Consider the following 18,845-nt stretch of genomic DNA (forward strand, 5'->3'; position numbering starts at 1 on the left):
CTAACACACTCACCCTCTGACACATTTTCTCGCACACACGCGCACACAGACACATACACACACACACACACACACACACACACACACACAGTGTTGGGTGCCAGGGGAGAATGCTAAATATTCCAGAGGGCATTCTGCACATTAACTGCCCAGATGTCAGATATCTACAGTCTAATGGTGTCGATTCCGGATCAGATAGGCCTGTCCCTTTAAGACAGTTGCCATGACAGCATGTACTGTTTCAGTATAAACATAGCTACCTTTTCCTTATTCTAAGGCAGTGTGTGACAGAGTCAGTGAAGTGATTCTAATGCACAAAAAGATCAGCCGAGGCTTTGTGTGCAAGTCTGAGAAAGTGTGTAAATTGTCACTGTTATGACTAAACTCAAACACACGGTGGCAGCGAGCAGACGCTAAAAGCCAGTGGTGACAGATAGAGGATGTTTACGCTTGAAAAAGTGCTCGCAGTTTGGCAGAGGTGAGAAGTTTATTTTCTCGCCAGTAACCCATCAATCTCCCTGAAGCCAGGGCTGTAATTCCCATGAAGCCGAAAGGCCACAAGCCTGTACTGAAGCAGAGTGGGTGCCCTATCTCTCTCTCTCTCTCTCTCTCTCTCTCTCTCTCTCTCTCTGTGTCTTTTAAGTCAAAAGAGCATCTTACCAGAGGCCCAGGCGATTTTTTTTAAATGAATAGTTTTGTTCATCCAGCTCCACACCATGTTAACTTTGAAATGGGTGCTGGAAGGACAGCTGTAACCCAGGCAAACACTTTCTGGATAAAAAATAGAGAGAAACACTGAGGAATATGCCTACCTGTTCACAGTCATTGGTTCGTTCCATCATCTCACCCCTCGGGATTGACGAAAAGGAAGGATGTTCATGATGCTCAAACCTCCTTTTTATCCACAAATGCCACCTGGAGGAGCAGTCCTGCTACTTTTAAAGGGACAGCAATATTAAATGATGGCCAAAATCAACAAAAACATGGAGAAGGCCTATACTGCAGTGTTTATCTTTGTAAAAGCACACAGAACGGCACAAAGATAAGATAGAAAGCAAACATGGCACCCATGGACTGGCAATCTATAGACATTCTGCCAGCACTTCAATTGTTTAAAGGAACATTCAATCTTTACTTTCAGGATCACCAGGCAAGGAATGGGAGGCGGTCGCCTTCTTTAAACGCTCAAAGGTTAAGAAGAATAGAATTCTCCAACGTTTTCCGATGATGGTTGCCGACAGAATTTTTCTGATTTCTGTTAAAGTGAGAGTGCATTTCAGGATAGACAAGCTGGGGTTTGTTCTGTCAGCAATGGGGTGAAAATGATCAAACCACTGACGAGTAGGTGTTAAGGCTGAGGTGTGCAATGTGATTTCTCCAAAGCGAATTTATCTGAAAGGTTTACAGAATTGGTGATCTACACTCATTGAATCTTTCAGAAAGCACTTCTGGAGAAAGGCAAGAAAACACCATTAACGCTCGAGTAGAAGCAGGGGATTTAACGCAATTGTCTCAGCTCAGGAGCATTTATGGATGCTTCACCCTGGAACAAACATTATAGCGGTCAACAGCATCAGTGCAACGTCCAAATATTATATGAGGTGTGACTTGCATTATCCACCAAGGCAATGTTCAGTATGTCCTCACATGCACAGGCTATACAAAGTCTACTAGAGGACGTTGGGCTATAATGTGCAAGACGTCCAATCAGCTACAAGACCCCAATGTGTAACACAGTTTGCCATGGCAATATGGTGGAGAATATCAAACCAAGGATCAAGGCCTAAGGATCGCCCAAAGTTCAGCCAATGGCACACAGGCAGGTCACCACAGTTCCAGAGGTAAGAGCAGGGTCACAGTTCCCAGAGCCCTGTACAGGTGCTCAACTCGATGCACCACAGGGGCACCCTTACAGAAGCTGAAATAGAGTCAACCTCTGCAGCACGGAAACAGGCCCTTCAGCCCAACTTGTTTATGTCGTCCAGTTTTCACACTTAAACTAGCCCCGTTGCCTGCGCTGGTCCGTACCTCTGCATACCTGTCCGATCTGTGCACCTGCCTGAATGCTTCTTAAATGACTTAATTGTTCTCGCCCCCACCAATACCCCTGTTCCAGACACTGTGAAAACATTGCCCCTCTGGACCCTTTTGTGTCTCTCCCCTTAAGACTATGCTCTCTCGTTTTAGACTCCCCCACCGTGGGGAAAGCCTGTTGGCTATTTACCTTATCTGTGCCTCTCATGATTTTATAGACCTCCGTACGGTCACCCCATCAGGGAAAATAAAAAGCATCAGCATATCCAACCTCTCCTTATAACCCAAATCTTCCAGCCCAGGTAGCATTCTAGTAAATCTTTCCTGCACTCTTTTCTAGTTTAATAAAACTCTTCCTATAGCAGGGTGACCAGAACTGCGCACAGTACTCCAAACATGGCCTCATCAATGTCTTGACATCCCAACTCCTACACTCAATGCTTTGACCAATCAAAGCAACCTTGCCGAAAGTATTCTTCGCTATCCTGTCTACCTGTGATTCCACTTTCAAGGAGCTATGGACCTGCGCCCCTAGATCTCTTTGTTCCATAACACTCCCCGGGGCCCTACCATTGACTGAGTAAGTCCTGCCCTGGTTTGACCCACCAAAAACGCAACAGCTTGTCTTTATCTAAATTAAACTCCATTAAATCTTCACTTTCATCCAAGTGATGCACCCAATGCAGTGGACAGCGTGCACTGGATGCTAAGATTGACACTGGTGTATCTGTAGTGATTGGAATAGGGTCAACCGGGTGGCCCTCATAGAATACGAGTTCCCTGATTGGGGCTGTTAATCTGGTCCAATCAGGGAGCCCTGGCTGACAGATATAAACAGGAGCGCCAGAGTGTCGGTTCACCCTGAGACCTGGCTCTGAGGGAGCTGGATCAATGTCAGGGACTCGCCAAGTGTAATTAAAGGGTGACCGGTGACGCGATACCAGCCTCTGTGGAGTTGTTCCAGTGTGAGACATGAGACGTACTGAGGAGGCTGGCACAGCATGGTACAGCCCACACACGGTAAGCTACCCACTTACAACAGGGCCCAACATCCCTTGGGCTGGCATTATCCATCTGCCATGCCAGTACAGATCCTCGGCACGGACATCTTAAACATTGTGGAAACCAGATGCCGTGGGTCTGTGAGCATTCACAGGTCAACAAGCCATTACGTCCACAGGGAAAAAACATGTGACAACACCAAATATCCCACACCTCAATGTCAATCTCCTCCATTACCGTTTGAGCCAAGCAGAGCAGACTAAGGGGAGATGATGGCCTAGTGGCATTATTTCAAGATTCTTGAGCCAGAGACCTGTGTAGTGTTCTGGGGAGCTGGGTTCAAATCCCACGACAGCAGATGATGGGACATTTGAATTCCACCTTAAAAAACTCAAATCTGGAATTAACTAAAGTCATTTATTTGATATGCGCCATCCTTAACTGGTCTGGCCTCCTTGTGACTCCAGACCCACAGCAATGTGGTTGACTCTTAGCAGCCCTCTGGGCAATTAGGGATGGGCAAGAAATGCTGCCTGGCCAGCAACGCCCTCATCCTGTGAATGAATAAAGAGCAACTGTGTAAGTAACATTGATTTGTCCCACAGGGTGCGCAGAAGCTCAACCGTCCACAGAGCTTCACTCCAGTTGGGGCCTTTTGCGGGTCGACCAGGCTGTCTCCTTCACAATCATTTCTGTGGTTCAGCGCGACAAGATATTTCAGGACAAATGGCCCCTGCGCCCCCAACCCCCACCCCTGATGACAGAATGAACTGCAAACGAGCCTGTGCGCAGATCGGCCTGAAATGCTGGTAATTGAAGACAGTAGGAGTTGATGAATACACAGGGTCAAGGGGCTGGTTCAGTGTGGCTGAGGTCTTTGGCCATCCTTTCCTCTAGGTGGCAGTGTTTACCTGCCCTTTTAAGTTGTACTCCACTCTGCAGATTCCAATGGGATAAGGTTGTGTGGGAAAACATGGCACTTAACAGTTCAGGAAAATTGCCATTATTCTTACATCATCCCCACAGAACCAGGCCGGTCCTGGCGGTGACGATTCTGCCTGGGATCCCATTCCAAAAGATTGATCCCACCGCCCCCCTGAAGATGCATTTTGTGAGTTTGAACTGCCCGTTCACCTCTTTGACCGAGTTAGTGTTGTTTATTTTGTTCCAGGCTATAACTATCTTCATGAATAATAAAGGAAATAAAGGGAAAAATAAAGGAAAGAGCTTATAGGGTTGCAGGTAATTTAAACGTCGTCCTAAAACGCCAATTATGTACCTTCTGAAGTGCAGTCACGCTGCTTATCAGGGCACCCAATTTATGCAAAGCAAGATCCAACGAAGACTAACATGGGTAACAAGTGCGCCATCTACCTCGGTAACTGGCATCTTCAGAACGGAGCTGCGGCGCTTTTGCAACAGCCTGAGAGGACAGATGCCAGGCAGGATGCTTCCAGAAGGTTCTAGATCCTGCAGGGAAAGTGGGGGTTGGGGCTGGGGATGGGGGGGGGCAGGGTGGGTGTGGGGGGAGCTCAGGCACCCCTGCGATATGTGCCAGGATCAGTCACCCAGGGCTGAGGTCTTCCCTGATTGGCCCAAAGAGCGCCCAGAAGGTGAGATCACGGTCTAATCAGAGGTAGCACAGGGAATGTAGCCTACACAGAAGTGAGTGGCAGGGAGAGAGAGGCACCTACATTTTGAAGAGCTCTTTCTTCAATAGTTTATGTTTTAAAATAAGTGCCACATTAGTAACTGGCCCAACAATTTGCCCAGGTTTACCTCCCAGCAGGGCGTCCTGTGGGCGGATCATTGGCCAAGCAAGTGGGGATGATGAGATGTGCCTTTATGAGGGATTTGTTCTGTCCTGTTTCTCTTTGAAAACAAGTGTTGTAAGCCGGGAGTCGGGGGAAGCAGAGTAAATAGCTTTGGCTTTTTTTTAAATGGGGAAAAAGAAGCATGAATGGATGGAGTCAGGCTCCCACAGACCCAGGGTTGTAGTTTTGGCTTTCGGTTGTTGAAGTTGGGGTTTTTTGGAGTTGAAACTATTAGATGCAGCTCTCCCTCTGCTGCTGAAAACGCTTGACTTCTCTCTCTGCTGCTGGAATCATTCTTTCGGGTTTTACTTGCCCTGGACTGGAGGAGATAGCAAAGGAAGGAAATCTGTTTTGCTGAATTTGCCTCTGCCAAGGGTGTGATCAGGGATGCTGCGATGTTGGAACAGTTGATGAGTAGTCATTGAACAATATACTATATCGTTAAGTATTTTGATAGAATTAAAGTCAAGTCAATTCTCCTTTCTTTGTTTCTGTTTTAGTAGTGGTGTAAAAATAAAGTGTGGTTTGTTTAAAGCCTAGCAGTCTGACCAATCCAATCATATCTAGAATGTGATGCCTCAGACTTGTCTTTAAAAATGATAAAAGATAGGGGCTTGGCTAGGTTCTTGATAGGTTTTGTGGGGCTGTGTTCTGGTCCATAACATGGCCAAGATCTCCCTGCCTGCCTGGAGCATTAGGCCACTCCCCTGCTGCCAAGAGGCCATCTACGGACAGTTTGCATCGTGCCCATTGGGCAGACACTTGCCTCTGATGATAAGAGCTTTTAGTCTGACAGCTCCTTAATCTGCAGCTGGGGCGGTCCTGTCCCCAGACTGCCCTTGGAAAAATAGCTAAGGCTGTCACTGTGTAGGTTTTGTGCTCAAGTCTCAAGGGATTTAAATACACGGCTTGGTATCGCTGAGGTGAAAATGCTATCCACTGACATACCTTTCCAGGTACCCTTCCCTGAAAATGCATTGGCTGAAAGATCTAGCAGCCGTTATCAGGAAGCAGTTCGGCATCATGACCCAGAGACAGTGAGGGAAGAGTGATAGGGTTGGGATGGTGAGCGGCTCGGGGGAGATGTTGGAGGTGGTGGCGTTCCCATGTGTCCAGCTGCCCTTGCCTTTCCACACATCAGCTCTGGGTGGCACTGTTTCAGGAGGCTCGGCAAATTCCTGCAGTGCAATCTCTTTCTTAATTCTTTGGGCTTGGGGCGTCGGGCTTGGCTGGCAAAGCCTGAATTTGTTGCCCATGAATTGAGTAACTGGGACATTTCGGGAATTGGTGGGGGGGGGGGGGCGCAGGGCATTTTAAGAGTCAGCCACAGTTGCTGTGTCTCTGGAGTCACATGTAGGTCACATACAGATGGTAAATTCCATTCCTGAAATGACACTAGTAAAGCAGAAGAGTGCGTTGTTACAGCTTCACTCATCCAGCTCTTGGGAGAATTTCTCTTTCTTGATCCCCTGTATAGACTTTGGCTCTTGCATAGAATTCCTACAGTGTGGTGTCAGGCCATTCGGCCCATTGAATCCAGACTGACCTTCCAAAGAGCACCCCACCCAGACTCCCGCGCCCCCAACTGTATCCCTATAACCCAGCATTTCCCATGGCTAATCCTTGCACATCCTTGGATACTACAAGCAATTTAGCACGGCCGTTCCACCCAACCTGCACATCTTTGGACTGTGGGAGGAAGCCGGAGCGATCCCACGCAGACACAGGGAGAATGTGCAAACTCCACACAGACAGTTGCCTGAGGCTGGAATCGAACCTGGGTCCCTGGCGCTGTGAGGCAGCAGTGCTAACCACTGAGCCACCGTGCATGGACAACAATAAGGTTAGTATTGTTGTCCTTTTATTGCAATGGGAGTCGCATATAAAAGTGGGGAAGTTTTAGTGTGTCTGTAACAGGGTGTCACGTCTCACTGGGATAGCACGATAGTAATCCAGCCCCTCCTTTATGATTTTAAAACTTGTGCTGAATTTCTCAGTATTTTAGACCTGGGTTGATAGGAAGCATGAACAGGTTTCTACAGTTCGTAGAAGTGAATATTTATTACAGCTCGATTAAACTCTAGTTACAGGTCAAAAGTGATGGACCAACTATATATAACAGTACTAATTAAACTTGTAATCTGTTTCTAAACTCACCCCTTCTCCAGAAACACACACACACACACACACACACACAAACACACACAGGCACAAGGAAAAACATTGGTGTTATGAATGGAGGTAAAGACCAGGAATATAACTCACCCATTCTTGTTCTTGCAGCTGCTGAAATGATTCTTGGGCTGTTTCTGAATCCTTCATCTCCAGAGGCTTTCAGTGGGTGGTGGAGTGGCCCAGAGCCAGGGATCTGGGTTCGATTCCAGCCTCAGGCAACTGTCTGTGTGGAGTTTGCACGTTCTTGTCCTGTCTGTGCAGGTTTCCTCCGGGTGCTCTGGTTTCCTCCCCCAGTCCAAAGATGTGCAGATTAAGTGGATTGGCTGTGCTAAATTGCCCGTAGTGTTTAGGGATGTGCAGGCAAAGTCAGACAGTCATAGGAAATACGAGGATAGGGTTGGGGGATGAGTCTGGGTTGCTCTTTGGAGGGTCAGTGTGGACTCGATGGGCTGAAAGGTCGGTTTCCGCACTGTAGGGATTCTATGGTTTGCAAAATGACCTAGTGGCTGGTTTGCACTTAGAATGGTTTTCAGATTTATCAATGTTAAGTCACAGCTTACAACAAATACTGAAAGAAATATAAACTGGTTTTATTCAGGGTTAAAGCGACTTTTACTGCAGAGAACAGAGAGCTCCTGAGCTGGTAGAGGTCTGAAGGCTTCTGACTATCTTGTTCACAGGCCCAAACTCTTCAGTAACCTGAGAACCAAACACATAGTTGTTGGCAGAGAGAAGGCCTTTGTCATCAATAACTGGTCACAAGCCTATCACCAATCTGCTTCTTGTTGCCAACCAAAGGTTCATTTTTAGACAACTCTTTGGCTCCAGCTCATCTGCAAACTACATTTCAATTGCTGCAGCTTCGTGAACAGTGATTACAATGAGCGTCAAGTTGCTTGCTGTTAACACATGCAGTGAGTTCCTTGCTGTTAACACGTGCAGCGATCTTCTAGCCATCCCTGGATTTAAAATAGTTTTTCGCTCATTTCAGTCCAATCAAAGCTGCAGAATAATTGAAAAGACGCATTCTCTGCAAGCAACTTTATGAAATCACATCTGAAGTACTGGGCAAAGTCTTGGTCTCCTGTTTTTGAAAAAAAAATGTAGGAATTTATGTTAGAAGCTGCTCAGAGAATGTTCACAGGGCTCATTCCTGGGATAAGAGTTCTTATAAGGAAAGGTTGAACAGGCTGCGCCTATATCCATTTAGAATTCAGAAGGACGAGAGGGGATCATATCAAAGCATCTAAGGGGTTATATTTATGAGTTACAGTAATTCAACACCGCTCCTGTGGTGTCATAAACAGATTTCTGCATCAAAGTGAAATGCAGGGCAAAGAAATCTGTGCAGTGCCAAACACTGAGAATTATTTCCCCAGTTGCTGAACTTTTCCTGAGGACATCACAGGAACGAGCCATTTGTTTTCTGCCTTCTGGAATTTTTCTTTTCAATATAATATGTCGAACCATTTAAAGGCGGCAGCTGCGTCATGCACTGAGATAAAACTAGGAAAGTAATGAGTGGCCGTTTTAGTTCTTCTGGTTTCAGGTTTGCTCGGGGGCATTCCGTACCAGTACTGATGTCAGGGCTTAAATCCAAATGGCTGTCAACTCAGCCAGGAAAGATTTACGTGGATGAAGGCTGGGCTGAGGGAATTCCGCGATTGATCAGGGAATCTGTGTTTATTGTTGGAGAAAATTGAGGGAGGTTATTTTGAGGGACACACTCAAGGTCAGGAGGGTCCTGCACAGTAGATAAATGAGAAACCTGTTCTCATCATCAGAGAGGGCGCAGATTTGAGGAGATTGGCAAAGAGAGATAATGCAGACATGAGGAAAACCTTTCTTCTGCAGCGGCTGTGCTTCAATCTGAAATGCACAGCCTGAGAGTCGGGTGGAGGCACGTACATGGCGTTCGTTGGGGAATTGGTTAGGAACCCGAAACCAAGAGAGTTCCAGGGTCCAGGGAACTGTGAGGAATGTGGGCATCTGGGATTAACTGAGTTAACGTTTTACTGGATGGCTGAACCAGGCAATTTGTAATCTCTGGACGTGAGTCGTTCCTTCCCACTCGTGACTTTTAAAAGATTATGCGGACAGCATCTGCAATCTTCATCACCAGATTCCAATTCCCAATCAGTCAGTAAATCTGTGCTGAAGTGTGCAGACCCTACTTTATCTTCCTCAGTTCCTGCTGTTTGAGGATCACTACATATTTGGCATGATCGCTGGCTTTACGAAATGTATCTTGTCCTTTTTATTTGAAGAGAGGTTTTAAAACAGCAGTGTGCAATGTCTGTTGAAAGCGCATAAATAGGCTTGTGAGGCCTTGGCATTTTTTTAAAAATTAGCAATAATAGAAGCGACCTGAATGGGTGATGCAAGCCCCCACAGAACCAGGATTTTTAGTTTTAGTTTTTCAGTAGCTGCTGGGGTCTTGTAGTTAGAAATGGATGCTTTTACTCCTCTCCCTTTTACTGCGAAAAGGTGAGCTGCTCTTCCTGCTGCTGGAATTGCCTGTGAGACAACCTCTTTTACCAAATTTGCTTTTTGCCACAGGTCTGCTAGCGGGGCTGTTGCTATATTGGAACAATTAATGTTTAGTGGCTACAAAACCTATTATTCTGCTAAGTGTTCCAATAGAGTTAAGTTATTCCAATTCCTTTTTTTTTGCTGTATTTTAACTATAGTACATGAATAGAGCGTGTTTTGCTTAGTAGTAGTTTGAACAATCAAATTGCATCTGGAACACAACACTAAAACTAAACTATGCCTTACTTTAAAATAGGAAGAAGTTAGGGTCTAGACTATCTTTGGAATATATTTTGAGGGCATTTGGTCTGGATCATACATCTGTCCCTGAGGATTCTTCCTGGGAAGATAAGAAAATAACATTTTCTGTTTGAACTTGCAGCCTCCCAAATACATCAGGCTTCAAACTTGCATAGCAATTTGTTCACTAAGCTGTGTAGCACTTTGAATTACCTGAGGTTAAGATGCATGAATGAGCTCAGATTGGGCATACTGATCATTGGCTACTTGATGGCCAATGCTTGCTCATAAATCTTGCTGATCTTTGCATCCAGAATGAACAGCAGTGGAAAACATTGCTGTCAATTTTGGGTATAATACTGGCTTCCACCTTGCTTACAGCAGGAGCCAATTCTTTTTATGTCAACATTGCAAATCTTTTCGAATTCTGTCTTCTGTCTGGATTCTGCATGAGCAGAGTGAAGAGACTGTACTTTCTATTTTTCTGCATTTTTTAAAAAATGTGGATTGAAAGAACTGATTTAAAAGCTAAGGAATTTTGAAGGAAGATCCACTTTTTAAAAAGTTGCTTGCCTGACACGCATTGTAAGTGCTACTTAGACAACTATTTGGTCACGTAATTGTGGAAGCCTGGTTTGTAGACGAACTGGAGCTAAAGAGTGTGTAGGAGTGGACCTTTGGCTGACAACAAATTCGGCATGCCCATGAAGACTGTTACTAATTTTTATAGATGCGCCACAGAAAGCATTCTATCTGGGTGCATCATGGCTTGTCATCACATGCTTGCATCACTACTCTGCCCAGGGCCATTAGCAAACTGCAGAAGGTTGTGGACACAGCCCAGACCATCACACAAGCCAACCTTCCATCCATTCACACCATCTATACTTCTTGCTGCCTCAGAAATGCAATCAACATAATTGAAGGCCCATCCTACTCTGCTTATAACCTCCTCTAATTCTTCCATTAGGCAGAAAATGTAAAAGCTTGAACACACGTACCAACAGTTTCAAGAATGGCTTCTCCCCCGCCGTTGTTAGACTCCAGAAAGGGCCTCTCAAATTTTAAATTTAATGCTGATCTCACCCTCTGTGCACCTTCTCTGCACATTGTATTCCTCACTCTATTTTATTACCCTAATGCACTTTGGATGGTATGATTTGCCTGTACTGCACACTAAACAGCACTTTTCAGTGTATGTAGGTACATGTAACAATAATAATTCAAATCAAATCAAAATTACGCCAACAAGTAGCTGATATGTCTGGTGACCAGTTATTTTGATTAGAAAGGACTTGTGCTTGCCGACTACTATTGTATCCATAGCTTGGATTTGTGTTCCAATGTTTCTTCAACATATTGTGGGTTTAATTATGGATCTCCAGCTACTTCTGTGATCTTAAAAAAGATTTCTAACCTTCTTCTTCTGTTAGACCTTGTGTGTGCCTAGATTTCGAACGTGCTGGTTCACACTTGGAACATCTGATGTCCGTTCATTGTCTTAACGAGCCCTGACTCTGTCCTATGTATTAAGGGAATGGCCTAGCTGAGGGTGATGGATGATGACAGCCAATCTTTTGCCCGCCCTTCCGATGCCTTGCCCGACTTTTCTTCCTGGAATTTGGAAAGGTGTTGTCCTGGCAACAGTCATAGTCTCTCTGGTGACGCTCCTGCGTTCTGGAGCTGCTGGCTTCTGATTGGGTGGCAACTCTTGGAGACAGGGGTTTCCTTATCCAAGGTATCCGATCCTGACAGAAAACTCTATAGTAATCCTATCAAAGTAGCCAGGCCTTCCACTGGGATCTCTTCACAAAGGCTGTGGGCCTCTTTCCTGGAAATTTGCCTGTTTTCAGACTTCTGAAAGATTACAGTCAGACTGTGACAGCAATGAGCTTGAAGTGGACAAATGACAATTTCCCCATAAACCTCTTGATTCTGTCTGATTAGAAACCCATCTATCTCAGCCTTGAACGTACTTGATGGTCTAGCCTCACAACCCTGTGCAGTAAATGATTCCACAGATTCACTACCCCCAGACAAGAAATTCCTCCTTATCTCTGTCTTAAATGTGTGACCCCTTATTCTGCGATTATGCCGTCTCTGCCATAAGGGGAAACAACATTTCCACATCTACCTTGTCAAACGCTCTAAGAACCCCGTTTCAATAAGATCCCCTCTCATTCTTCTAAACTTCAATGAGTATAGCCCCAGCCTACCCAAACTCCCCTTGTAGGACAATCCCTCCAATACCTGGAAACAATCCAATGAACCTTTCTGGACTGCCTCTAATGCTAGTATATCTTTGCCTAGGTAAGGGGCCCAAAACTGTTCACAGTATTGCAGCTGGGGCCTGACTAGTGCCTTGTATTGTTACAGCAAGACCTTCCTACTTTAATACTCCAATGCCTCTGAAATAAAGGCCAACATTCCCTAGGACCGATTGAACTTGGATACTCATCGTTTTGTGATTCACGCATGCGGTTTCCCAAAATCCCTCTGTTCTGCAGCTTTCTGCAGTCTTCCTCCATTTAAATAATACTTAGCCAAAGCACATCAGCTCAAGTTTCCTCACAAGATATTCAATCTGAAAGATTTTGCTCAACCTGATTATATCCCACTGCAGACTCATCCTCATATCATGCCTTCCTGCCTTATTTTTGTGTCACCTGCAGATGTGGATATAGAACACTCCTTTTCCTGATCCCTGTGGCACTCCACTAGTCAAAACCCTTTTTGCTTTGCCTCCTTACCATCGGTGTCCAGACAATCATTCCCTGTGGTCACGGCAGAACTCTCTTCTCCTCACCGCGTGCGCTGCAGCGGCCAAATGAACAACAATTCCTTCATGACAGTTGCTGTCCTTTAACATTCGCACATGCTTAGGAGGGTGACAATGTCCCCGGTCTTGTCGATGGTCCACTTGAGCATGCTACACCTCACTCAAGGATAGATATCAGACTGGTCTTCTGACAATGCAAGGCAGTGGCAATGGGGGATTAGAGAGAAGTGTTGGAAGGGTTTGAGCTGTAGGCTATCTGCGGTCATTTGGGAACTGGGCCTATGTCTGCAGTGAATGAGGCAAGGGGGGCTGTAGATGGATGCAGGAGAGTGTAGGACTGAGCAGGTGCTTTTTTTATGGATGAGAAGTGGCACTACAGGGATGGAAAGCAACCATGGCCGGTTTCAGCCAGTCTGGCAAGGACAAATCCAATCCAATCATTCCCTGACTTTGAACAATGAAGAAGAGGAACTGGAAGTGGAAGGTGTGTTTGACTGCAGGGACATTAAGGCGGATGAAAGTTGGATTCAGGAGTTATGGAGTCATAATGGTACACTTACAAATTTAAATGGCAATCTTTTCCCACTTGAAATTAATACCTTTTGCAATTCGCTTCTTCCCTCAGTTAAAATTAAACAGCCCCCTATTTAAGACAAAAAAAAATGAGGAGAACTTTCTATCTCAGAGAGGCTGCAGGGAGGCAATGGCCTGGTGGTATTATTGCTGGATTATTAATCCAGAAAGACAGCTAATGGTCTGGGGACCCAGGTTCCAATCCTGCCACAGCAGATGGTGGAATTTGAATTCAGTAAAGAGTCTGGAATTAAGAGTCTAATGACAATTAAGAATCTATTGTGGGGTAAAAACCCATCTGGTTCACTCATGCCCTTCAGGAAAGGAAGCTTCCATCCTTACCTGGTCTGGCCTACACGTGACTCCAGACCCACGGCAGTGAGGTTTACTCGTCACTGTCCTCTGGGCAATTAGGGAAGGGCAATAAATGCTGGTCCAGCTAGAGATGCTCACATCCCTTGAGTAAATAAATAAAACAAAAAGTGTTTTGGATCTTGCCCCCTCCCAGAGGAGGAGGGATCATTGTTTACCTTTAGGACAGAGGCAGATAGATTCTTGACTGACATGGGAGTCAAGAGGTAATGGAGACAGGCTTGAAACTGGTGTTGAGGAGAGTGTCATATCAGCCATGATGTTATTGTGTAGTGGAGTGGTATTGAGGGGGCTGAATGGCCTACTTATGATGTTCCTAATTTAAATATTTTAGTGTATATTCACATGCATGTTTGTATGCTCATAGGTATGTTCCAATGTTCATATATAAGTTCTTGTGTTCATACTCTATGTCATTCCAGCCCCACCCATTTGCTGGCTCAGGTAGTAACACAGTGTCATTAAGTTCCTGTCTACTCCAAAGACAATCAGTGAATTACTGAAGGGACTGTTGGCAACGCTATCCTTTCCATTTTCTCTCCTGTCAGGTGGGATTCAAACTTCCTAATACTCAGAAGAAGGGTCCTTAGCCAGAACGTCAACTTTCCTGCTCCTCTGATGCTGCCTGGCCTACTGTGTTCCTCCAGCTCCGCACTGTGTCATCTCATGCCCGACATGTTTATCTCAGCTGAGGTCAACATCAGTGCAAACTTTCTTAGCTGAGCCTGCAGTGAAGCTTAATCTGATCGAACAATCACCGCTTCAGGTGCCCTGGTAGAAAATAGATGGCAACAAATGCAGGCTGATAGTTATTTGGGATATCAAGATCAATTTCCCTTCTCCCCACTCTGGCTGTCATTGGGGTGTCTGGTTTATCAATCACAGAGTCAGAAAAGGATGCTTTATGGATGATGCGCAGGTCCTAGATCTTTGATACGGGTTTCCAATGTCTCTGCACTTAGATCCCCCTCAGGCATGTCCCCATTGCACATTTAAAAGCTTCTGAATCAGTTTCCAACACTTTTTCAGGGAGTGCAGTCCAGGTTATAATGACTCACTGAGTTAAAATAGCTCACTTCGCTGCCTCTTTCACCAGTTACCTCAGTCTGTGTTCTCCAGCTACTGACCCTGCTGCCTGTAGAAATAATATATCCTTATTTACCCGATCAAAACCCTTCGTCATTTTCAATGTCTCCTCAACCTTCCGTGCTTCACGGAGAATAATTTCAGCTTCTCTAATGCGCCTCCTTATGCATTGACACGGTGGCTCAGTGGTTAACGCCGCTGCCTCATATCGCCAGGGACCTGCGTTTAATTCCATCCTCAGGTGACTGTCTGTGTGGTGTTTGCACGTTCTCCCTGTATCTGCATGGGTTTCCTCCCCAAGATGTGCAGGTTAGATGGATTGACTACGCTAAATTGCTCAGGGATGTGTAGGCTGTGTGGGCTAGCCATGGGGAATGCAAGGTTATGGGGATAGGGTAAGGGTTGGGTCCGAATGATATGCTCTTTGGATGGGCCAAATGGCTTGCCCCCACATTGTAGGGTTTCTACGATTCTGCGACTCTCATCAACAGGGCAAATGCTTCACTGTTTCCATCCTAAACATCAGGCAGACGAGGTGAAAGTTACCCTCCATTATGTCTAGCAGCCAATGACACAGGGCCTTTGTTTATGAACCCAACCACAAAACATAGGCATATCACAGAATGTCTTTTTTTCTCTGTGTTGGCTACACACTCTGTACTGAGGCTACATCTGCTGCAAGATGGTCAACAGATAACATCTGGAGCAGGGATGACTTTTCCCAGATGAGGGAAGGCAACCACATCAATAGCCTAGAAATGCTATTGGATCTTTATCAAGCCACTACAGTCTGCAGATACCAGAGCAGTGTCATGCTTTGGCACTGTTTATTTTGTTCCAAAGATCCTTTGTCAATTATTTCAAAAGGAAAAGTCCATATGTGGTAGAGGGAAAACAAGGATACGGGCATGAAGCAAGGGGAATGGGCTCCCTATCTATGGAGAGCCAGCAGAGACTTGACAGGCAGAGAAGCCATAATGTCTCGATGGCTCTATGAGTAAAAGTGACAAGCTCAGGTAGGTTGTGTCAGCAGTATCTTTCATCTATTCAGTGTCGCGATCCACCCAGCAGCAAACTTATAAATCATTCGTGCAGAATCCAAAAAGGCAATATTAAAGGGCTTCAAATTCCACAACGAGAGCTTTAAGCTTAAGGCATCCTGATACCAGGAGCAAGGGCCTTGAAATAGCAACAGAATGTGTTGGAGAAACTCAATGGATCTGGAAGCATCCTTGGAAGGAGAGAAAACACAGAGTTAATGTTTTGATTCTGACACAACTTCAGAGCTGAAAAGGATTGGAAGATAGTGATTTTTATGCTGTTGACAGATTTACATGCATTTGGAAAGGTAAGGACAGATCAGGAACAGTCAACATGGCTTTGTGCCTGGGAAATTGTGTCTCACTAACTTGACTGAGTTTTCTCAAGAGTTGACAAAGAAGATAGATGAGGGCAGTGCAGTAGATGTTGCCTATGTAGACTTCAGTTTGACAAGGCTCCACAAGGTAGCAAGGTTAGATCACATGGGATCCAGGGTGAGCCTGCCAATTGGATACAAAATTAGCTTGAAGGTAGGAGACAGAGGGTGGTGATAGGGGTTTGCTTTTCAGACTGGAGGCCTGTGATCAACTGTGTGCCACAAGGATCGGTGCTGGGTCCACTGCTTTTTGTCATTTGCATAAATGATTTGGGTGTGAATGTAGGAGGAATGGCTAGTAAGTTTGCAGATGACACCAAAATAAGTGGTGTAGTGGTCAGTGAAGAAGGTTTTCTCAGAGTACAATGGGACTTTGATTAGATGGACCAGTGGGCCAAGGAGTGACAGATGGTGTTTAATTCAGATAAATGTGAGATGTTGTGTTTTCGAAAGGCAAATCAGAGCAGAGCTTATACACTTAATGTTAGGGCCCTGGGGAGTGTTGCTGAACAGAGAGACCTATGATTGTGGGTGCATAGTTCCTTGAAAGTGGAGTCACAGGTAAACAAGACAGTGAAGAAAGCATTTAGTACGCTTGCCTTCTTTGGTCAGAGCATTAAGTGTAGGAATTGGGAATGTCATGTTGTGACTCCACAGGATATTGGTGAGGCCACTTTTGGAATACTGTGTATAATTCTGGTAGTCTTCCCATAGGAAGGATATTGTTAAACTTGAGCGGGTACAGAAAACATTCACAAGGATGTTGCAAAGGATTTGCAAGGATATTGCAGGCTTGGAGGGTTTGAGCTCCGGTTGAATAGGCTGGGGCTATTTTCCTTGGAGTGTTGGAGGTTGAGGGCTGACCTTCTTAAATTCATGAGGGGTATAGATACGACAAATAGCCAAGGTCTTTATTCTAGGGTGTGGGAGTCTGAAAGTAGAGGGCACAGGTTTAAGGTTAGTGAGGTAAGATTTAAAAAGGATCTGAGGGTTAACTTGTTCATGTAGAGGGTGGTGAGTCTATGGAATGAGCTGGTGCAATGACAACATTTAAAAGGCTTCTGGATACGTATATGAATAGGATATGGGCCAAATGCTGGCAAAAGGGACTGGATCAGTTTGGGACATCTGGATGCATTCCGAGGAAGGATCGTTCGACCCGAAACATTAACTTTGAATTCTTGCCACTGATGCTGCCAGACCTGTTGAGCTTTACCTGCAATTTCTGTCGTTCGTTTGTAATGGTGACAAAAGTGTGCTAGAGACGTAAATTGTATTAAGTGTATTAATGGTATTAATGTTAGGCGTGAAAAGGAAAAAATGGGTCCACACAGCCAAGAGCAAAGCCCACACGAAGGAGATGGGGCTAATGGGGGTGGGGGTTGGAATTAAAATGAAGACAGAGGATTGGAATCTGTAAAGTAGCTGAACCGAAAACAAGGCATTGTTCCTCGAGCTTGCGTTGTGCTTCATAGGAGCACTGCACCAGTCCAGGGCAGAAATGCAACAGGGGAATAAGATGGTCTATTGACGTGGCCAGCAACTGGAGGTTTCAACTGAAGCGGAGCTGAGACATTTGTAGTGAGGACAGAGTGAGAAGAGAAATCGGGGCAGAACCTAGATACAAGTGGGATCACAGGTCGACAGGATAGTGACGAAGGTGTTTGGTACGCTTGCTTTCATCAGTCAGTGCATTGAGTGTGGGAGTTGGGAGGTAATTTGTGGCTGTACAGGATGTTGGTTTAGCCATGTTTGGAATACTGCGATCAGTTCTGGTCTTCCTGCTACAGGAAAGATGTTGTTAAACTTGAAAGAGCTCAGAAAAGATTTACAAGGATGTTGCCAGGGTTGGAGGGTTTGAGCTATAGGAAGAGGCCAAGAAGGCTGGGGTTATTTTCCTTGGTGCATTGGAGATTCCTTATGGAAGTTTATAAACCGTAAGTCCATTAGATATATGAGCAGAAGTTAGGCTGTTTGTCCCGTTGAGCCTGCTCTGCTGTTCAAGCATGGCTGATAAAAGTTTCTCAACCTCATTTCCTGCTTTCTCCCCATAACCCTTGATCCTCGAGACAATCAAGAGCCTATCTATCTCCATCTTAAACATACTCAGTGACCCGGCCTCCACAGCCCTATGTGGCAGTGAGTTTCATAGATTCACCACTCTCTGGCTGAAGAAGTTTCTCTTTATCTCTGTTATCAAAGGTCTTCCCTTTACTCTAAGACTGTGCCCTCAGGTCCTAGTCTCTCCTACCAGTGGAAACATCTTCCCAACATCCACTCTGTCCAGGCCATTCGTATTCTGTATGTTTCAATTAGATCCGGCCTCATCCTTCTAAACTCCATCGCGTATAGACCCAGAGTCCTCAAACATTCCTCATATGATGTGCCTTTCATTTTGGGATAACTCTCGTGAACCTCTTCTGGACCTGCTTCCTGAGCCAAAGGGGCCCAAAATGAGGGGCATGGATAGGGTGAACAGACGAGGATAGGGGAGTCCAAAATTAGAGGGCATAGGTTTAAGGTGAGAGGGGAAAAGGTTTAAAAGGGACTTGAGGGGCAACTTTTTCATGCAGAGTGTGGTGCGTGTATGGAATGAGCTGCCGGAGGAGGTGGTGGAGGCTGGTACAATAGCAACATTTAAAAGATATCTGGATGGGTATATGAATAGGAAGGGTTTAGATGAATATGGGCCAAATGCTGGCAAATGGGGGCTAGATTAATTTGGGATATCTGGTCAGCATGGACAAGTTGGGCCAGAGGTTCTGTTTCCGAGCTATACAACTCTACATTAACATGATGGAAGTTGACAGTTCACTTCTCG

Source organism: Stegostoma tigrinum, chromosome 10, assembly GCF_030684315.1.
Source record: "Stegostoma tigrinum isolate sSteTig4 chromosome 10, sSteTig4.hap1, whole genome shotgun sequence".
NCBI lineage: Eukaryota > Metazoa > Chordata > Chondrichthyes > Orectolobiformes > Stegostomatidae > Stegostoma > Stegostoma tigrinum.